The sequence below is a fragment of the Octopus sinensis genome, linkage group LG3 (assembly GCF_006345805.1).
Source record: "Octopus sinensis linkage group LG3, ASM634580v1, whole genome shotgun sequence".
Lineage (NCBI taxonomy): Eukaryota > Metazoa > Mollusca > Cephalopoda > Octopoda > Octopodidae > Octopus > Octopus sinensis.
Window position 1 is genome coordinate 159,418,575 of NC_042999.1, and position 8,071 is coordinate 159,426,645.

General features: G+C 35.6%; 1 protein-coding gene across 2 annotated transcripts in view; it reads right to left on the reverse strand.

Moving 5' to 3' along the window:
• LOC115209866 (protein O-mannosyl-transferase TMTC4-like) overlaps positions 1 to 5,965 on the reverse strand; it is a 382,774-nt gene extending 376,809 nt beyond the window's left edge. For both annotated transcript variants that reach the window (XM_029778443.2, XM_036501543.1), the window contains exon 1: positions 5,737 to 5,965. The gene's annotated coding sequence lies outside the window, so the exon portion shown is untranslated. The remainder of the gene's footprint in view (positions 1 to 5,736) is intronic.
• Positions 5,966 to 8,071: the final 2,106 nt, after the last annotated feature.

Consider the following 8,071-nt stretch of genomic DNA (forward strand, 5'->3'; position numbering starts at 1 on the left):
TGGAGGGTAGGTACATCAGCCGAAACGTTGAGGACAAATATCCATCAAATGTAAATAATGTAAATAATGTAGGAAGTTTTTGTTCTATATGAATAAACCTTTTGACTAGAACAAAGCATTTAAAGATTCATAGTCGCCAATGCAATTTATTGGAACGTTTCATTTTCACGCTGAAACAGCGTCGTTTTTAAAGCATATGTATATAGGGAAATGATTAAAACCATTTATATAATGATAATAATAATAATAATAATATTAATAATAATATAATAATAATAATAATAATAATAATAATAATAATAATAATAATAATAATGATAATGGAAGCACTCCGTCGGTTACGACGACGAGGGTTCCGGTTGATCCGAATCAACGGAACAGCCTGCTCGTGAAATTAACGTGTAAGTGGCTGAGCACTCCACAGACACGTGTACCCTTAACTTAGTTCTCGGGGATATTCAGCGTGACACAGAGAGTGACAAGGCCGGTCCTTTGAAATACAGGTACAACAGAAACAGGAAGTAAGAGAGAGAGAGAAAGTTGTGGTGAAAGAGTACAGCAGGGATCACCACCATCCCCTGCCGGAGCATCGTGGAGCTTTTAGGTGTTTTCGCTCAATAAACACTCACAACGCCCGGTATGGGAATCGAAACCGCGATCCTATGACCGCGAGTCCGCTGCCCTAACCACTGGGCCATTGCGCCTCCACAATAATGACAATAATAATAATAATAATAATAATATATAATAATAATAATAATAATAATAATAATAATAATAATAATAATAATAATAATAATGATAATGGAAGCACTCCGTCGGTTACGACGACGAGGGTTCCGGTTGATCCGAATCAACGGAACAGCCTGCTCGTGAAATTAACGTGTAAGTGGCTGAGCACTCCACAGACACGTGTACCCTTAACTTAGTTCTCGGGGATATTCAGCGTGACACAGAGAGTGACAAGGCCGGTCCTTTGAAATACAGGTACAACAGAAACAGGAAGTAAGAGAGAGAGAGAAAGTTGTGGTGAAAGAGTACAGCAGGGATCACCACCATCCCCTGCCGGAGCATCGTGGAGCTTTTAGGTGTTTTCGCTCAATAAACACTCACAACGCCCGGTATGGGAATCGAAACCGCGATCCTATGACCGCGAGTCCGCTGCCCTAACCACTGGGCCATTGCGCCTCCACAATAATGACAATAATAATAATAATAATAATAATAATAATAATAATAATAATAATAATAATAATAATAATAATAATAATAATAATAATAGTCATTTTATCGACTGTAGGAAGATAAAAAGCATACTCAACTTCGCAGAAATCATCTAGTTTAACTCTTTAGTTCTACGAAATATAAAATACTAGGATAAAGTATTGCTATGTTTCCTTATATAGCACCAATTATTTTTCTTACTGTTTGAAATATATTTACCAATGATTGAAACGAAAGACATTTATATACACACGGATCTTAATATAAGCCTATATACTTGTTTCTGTTTGCATTTCATATCTTGATAATCTGGTGTAAAATTTTAGTCGGTAACTAGATAGAAGGAATATTAATGCCCAAGCTCAAAATTGCCAGTGAAACGAAAGCAGAACCTTGTTTTGCCTTTCGGTGGAACTCTTATTTCAAATTCTAACTTGTGGATTTTGTGTACGTTCCATTCAAAATATATTATATAATGAATGTAATTCTTGCAATCGCCAAAATAAACCAATATCTGAAAAGAGAAGTAGCTACGTGTGCATTGAAGGAAGTAATTAATCACTTTCATCCTTATTTGATTTCTGATTTTATTTTATTTCCTTTATAAACCATCACTATTTTGTATGTATGAAATCCATACCTCTAGGAGTTTCTCCTTTAACATTCTATTCTAATACAGAAGGAAAAATAAATTTACCAACAGATTTGATCTGAGCTTGTGTTGGAACTAAAACAATTATTATCCTTATATAAGGAAGTAAGGAGACCTGCATTTAATACACGTTACTAAAAGTCTCCGACGCTATGTAATATGTGATCAATTTTGTTCTGCATAATGTATTAAAATTGTGTTTAGAATTTAGAGGCAACAATGAAAGCTACGACGTTTTGTATACGAAGATGTCTATGTAAGCAATGCAATCGAAGACAGAAAAATAGGTAATGGTTGTATATGCATATTTCAGGAGTTATTGCTCTTTCTTCAGTATCACATTCAACCCACTAAATATCCACGAATACATTGCTTAAATAACCTCTAAGTTTAGCTGTGTAGCGCTATTGCATAGACTAATTTATACCTCAAACACATTGCTGGCAACTGGTACGAACATATTAATTACTGATAAGGATTCAGTATTTCGATTTGCAAACAAACATACTACCACGTATATTAAAGATTTATAAGTCAATACTAATCCTACTTTGTGTTAGCAGTGCGTTGTTTTCATTTTTTAAATCTCTACAGATTTTCCGCAGAATTTAGGGCCAGCACTGAAAATTACGTTTGGTATACATGTATTTAAACAATGAGATGGTTCTGGTACTGAAGAAGAAGGAATCACCATTGTGATATCCATGTAAATCCTTTATCTGCTTTTTTGTCTTCTATTGCATTGCTTACATAGACGTATTCGTACACGAAACATCGTAACTTTCAGCGCTGGCTCTAAATTCTATAGAAAATCTATCGAGAGACACTTAGAAAATGAAAACAATGCATTGCTAAAACAAGACTGAACACGGTATTGACTTTTAAACTTTTAATACACTTGGCAGTAAGTTAAGGTTGTAAAACGAAATACAGTGTCCCTTCCAGTGATTAAAATATATTAAACTAGCAGTATCGCCCGGCGTTGCTTGGGTTTGTAAGGGAAAGAGATGTAAAGTATAATAGCCATCTCAATATGGCTAACCACAAAGGGGGGGTGTTACTGTAGCTTTTTACGTTCTGAGATTTAATAATACATTTTTAGAGAGTTACTTCCCTTATATATGCCAAAAATGCATTAAAATGGGAAAAATTGATGGTAAATTTTTTTTAAATCGTAGACTCATCGTAGACGCGCGCTAACACCCAGAAGGGCTCGATATGAATCACGACTATAAGATACCCGGTTTTGGTTAAACTGCACCGCAAAATGTGGGAGTAGTTAGGAATCTAAATCGTAGGAGACAGACAGCACACAACCTCACTTTTATATATAAAGATGACATAAATAGATTGCCATTCATATTACCTTAGTGAGTATAAGCATAAAAGTAAGCATATATTATTGACTTTTTAAAGAAGATATATATGAACTATGTAACTGCTTAAACTATTTATTTTTATCTTAGCCGTATGTATTTAAGTACAGATGAAATATTTGTAAGACAGAGTGGGAGAATGTTTAGCAATTGACACGAACTAACAGCTATTTGATGGTGTCCTCTCTACAAAAGCTATAGATTAGGTTCTTTTAGCAGAAAGGAAAATGGCAACGTTGCTACGTTCGTGCTTTTCGTCAAAAGTATTAATGCTCAAAATGAATTGAAATTGCTCTTGTTGGAGATTGTGTAGGATGGGAGGATTCGACGAGAACTGTGAAATGCATAGTTATGTATCTCTAGATATCCGAAAATTTTCTTGATAGAACAGCCTGGTGTAATTCTTTATAAGGTATTGTTATTAACAATATGATATTAGTCTCTTGTAGACCAAGTAAGTCAGTTCTACTATTTTTTGCTGAACAACTTGCACAAACGATTTGTTTACAATGATCACATGTTTGTGCTGTACATTAGCTCAATACTTCCATTAAATCGGCGTTGCCTGAACAGATGCACAATGTACCATACGTCAGTTGTCGACGTAATCGCAGAGCAACGTGAGAGAAGTCTCTTGCTCAAGAACTAAACGTATCACAGGGTCCATAAATTGAACCCACGATCTCACGTTCGCGGGTGCGACACTTTAACCTCTAGGTTGTGCCACCTCACACAATATGGCATACGGAGATGTAAGCAACACTAGAGGCATGAAAAGGATTTAAAATCGAATACGAGATTCATCGAAATTAAACGTCACCCATCGTTTAAGCTGACAACGGAGCAATCGCCAAATCTATAAAAATCAAGTAAAGTGCTATTGTTCATCACTACGAATGAAATTTTAGGCGACAAGTTCAGCACAGTATCACGACACGAACCTCCAACCTCAAAGTCTTTTGTCTCACAGCTACGTAGTTCTGAATATTTTACTCATTCTAAATGTTATTCAATAGTGGAGAAACGTGTCTTGCATAGTCTGAGGCGACATATAACATATTCTTAGATACACTATATTTGTAAAAAAATGGGATTGGCGTGACTGAAATAGCTTTACGCAACGGCCTGCTCCAACAGCCATAACCTGAGGTTAAAGAAAATCAATAAAGGGAAGTTATGAATCCAGACATTGTTAGAGGATTAGAAAATATCAATCATTATACTCTTCAAAAATAGATAATACAGCGAAAACTGATCTCGGCCATTATTCCCGTATAAAGTTGCAATCTCTCAACAGATTCTACCAGAATGTAGAGGGAGAGAAATGACTAATGTGAGCTCTCTGAAACATAAAACTAGATCATTAACCCCTTGCTTTGAATATTTAGTCACACAGCAACCACCTTACAATCACATTCAGCTTTTCACTCCTTATTTCCATGAATGAGGTGCTCATTTGAAGTAATGCTGAAATTTGAAATTCGGTGGTTCTTTTCTCGAAATAGATTTCACCACGGTATTAGAGTGAGCTGAAAAATGCATAGGTTGACTGTGCATTAATGTCAACTCCTCATCGATAACTGCATTGTTTCTTTCCCGGTAAAATGACATCTGAATGTTCAAAGAAGACTTCAAAGTAACTAGCTGTGAGTTCTCTTGAAAACCGGCAAAATTTGACATCGTGGTGTTATGAAAGTACCTGCAGAAAAATGGTTTAATCCCCCAACGACATTTAGGCTGACACGGTTGTTAAATTAGGGGATGCCGCTCCAGTTCAAAAACAGGCTGCTGAATTTAGGTGGGGAAGGGAGAGCGAAGAAGGTGACTCAAGGTCTGAATGTCCTGCCACTACAGAGGAAAACAGTGATAATAAAAAAGACAGCGAAAATTCTTGCAAGGCGAACGATTTTGTATATTTTTTTATATACGAAGCTGAGACGGATAAATATTCTGATTCAACATTGAGTAATGTTGAATATATCCGTGGATACACATGTTCACGCATGTTGGTGCACGCACTGAATCAGCATATTTAATATTTTGACTATTGCTATATAAATTGAAGAGATATAACAAAGCTACATAGACGGTAAATATGCTACAGTGGCTCTTTATCAGCCGGATTAAAACTTATAGCAATAAATAAAAGTATACATAATTATATACACCACATGCAAGCATAAATACGTACTTGAATATATCTGTGTGCCTGTGAGTGTGTGTGTGGTGTGTGTGTGTGTGTGTGTGTGTGTGTGTGTGTGTGTGTGTGTGTGTGTGTGTGTGTGTGATAAGATTGGTGAGATGACGTAGTTCTATGAAAGTATCCTTATAAAGTGGTTGCACAGATGATTTTTGACATGTATATACGACATAAATATTATTAAACAACAATCAAATCTCTCTCTCTCTCTCTCTCTCTCTCTCTCTCTCTCTCTTTATATATATATATATATATGTATGTATGTATATAAAACTGTGACTCACCTTCTCAGTTAGGGTAAATCTGTTAACAAATTTTTAAAAGTATGCCGTATTCTCCCCAGGTATATGATGGATAAAATAAAGATATCCGTTCCCTTGGCAGGTTGAATCAGCTATGAGTCAAGAGCGCTATTAACTTGCTTAAAGCTGTATAATTAATATACCGTAAAGAGAAACATCGATCTATGCATACATAAATACATACACACACACACAGACAGATGCATACATTCACTAATTAATAAGTACACTTTGCTGCCATCCTTGATAGGCAGATTGTTTTTCTTGGACACGTATTTTCTCGCCCTATTCTTTACACCCGCATTGACAGAATTTACACAATTTCTCATGCACACAAATACATACACGTAGAAAAACCAGTAATATCACACAAATGACACATATAAGATCTATATAAATAACAATAACAAGACAAGCAAAATAACAGGTTCATTCAGACCAGTACTCACACGCACTATATCTCTTTTATTTCCGAATGAATCGACCATCAGGAGGAATGTTCTGGAGAGATGTTCACACATACTTAAATTTTATATATATATTGTCTTATATTGTAAGATACAAAATAACATATATAAACCCACAAGCATACATATATGGAGACCATTAAATGAATATAATGAATATTTTCACATAAACAAACAATAGCAAATCTAAAAGATTGTTTTGCATGGAAATAATATGGAGACATCAATAAAATTTTTAAGAGATTACACATGGCTAAATTATTTACCTGTTCTGGGCATGCTGTCTTCATAATAAAAGTAATGATTGATGTATACCAAGCAATTGTTTGTTGTAGCAATTTATATGAATAATTGTTTTCAAAAATCGAAACCAGTTCAATATATAATCTTGTTATCGTTGGAATGCTCAAATCGATAATAGCCAACAACAAATTTTATAGTGCAAGATCAATGAATATAAGTGTTATTGTTTCTAAAAAATACAGGTAAGCACATGTCTGGTGAGTATGATGATCGGACAGCCGCCAAACTTCCAACAGAAATACAACTAACATTCAATTAAACGCCAGTATTCGGTTATAAGAATGGAAGTAGGGTTTAGTGTAAAAATGCCTTGATTAACTGGCATTCAAGAGCATCGACATAAGAGCTTTATACAAATATTAACGTTTAAATATAATTTTTGGCCAAATATCAATTTTTTATACATCGATTTACAATTGGCAGGTCACCTGTTATTAGTGAAAACATAATATCGCGTAACCAGGATTTATAAAGGAGGGGTTCAGTTAGTACACTGGTCCGAGGTTTGAAGAGTTAAGACCAGCATATTTTCCTCACTTAAAAAAAGCTCAAATCTCCTTTTCAATGCATTATTTCACAAAAGGTTAACCAACTTGTAATTCATTACGTCTGTTTTTAACCTTCTCTGTTTGATAAAAATTTTAATCGTATGAAAATACAACGTTGACCGGCTTCAATTTAAGTTCTCTAAATAATGTATTAACTAATATTTCCGAAACGGAAAGCTCAGTATAAAAACTTATACTCCCTGAAGCTATCATCTATTTGCAGATGACCTGATGCTACTTGGCTGATCAGAATGCTACCTCAACTACGCTGAATGGGTTTGCTACCGACTTGTTCAAGGTAGGGATGAGATTTTAGTGCCGCGAAGACTGAAACATTTGTCCTCTTAACAAATTCTTTTTCAATGCACTCTGAATGTTAGTGAAACATCATCATCATCAGTGTTCGACCGTGGTCGAGATAATGGAATTTACCATACTACGCCAGACTTCACGGTCCATCATTGCATTGCGGAGGTCCTGTTGCTGGATGCCTGTATCCCTGGAGATTACATCAGGGTAGGAGAGTGTGCGCCTTCTGGTATTGCGAGTAGATGGCTTCCAGAGGAGAAGAGTAGAAATTACCTCTTTTTCAGCTCTACAACAATGTCCAGCAAACTGGACTCTTTTACCTTTCACAAGAGATGACACAGGTGATAGTTTCCCATATATTTGCATTTTGGTTGGATGGCGCTTCCACGAGAGATTTTGAGCTCTCATAAGGTGGCGAGTGTAGGTTCCATCCAACCGCCTCTCAAGCTTCTTTGATAACGTCCAGGTTTCTGAGCCATATAGTAGAATTGGTTCGACTGTGGCTTTGAAGATTTTAAGTTTGAAGTCTCTACTTAGATTTGATGACCAGATCTTATGCATGTCATTACAGGCTGACCAGGCCATACCCTTTCTAGTTAGAAAGTATTTTCCAGATGATGATATGTATGACCCAAGATATTTGTAATCAGAAACCATATTTAAGGGCGCATTGTTGAGAGTATGGATGAT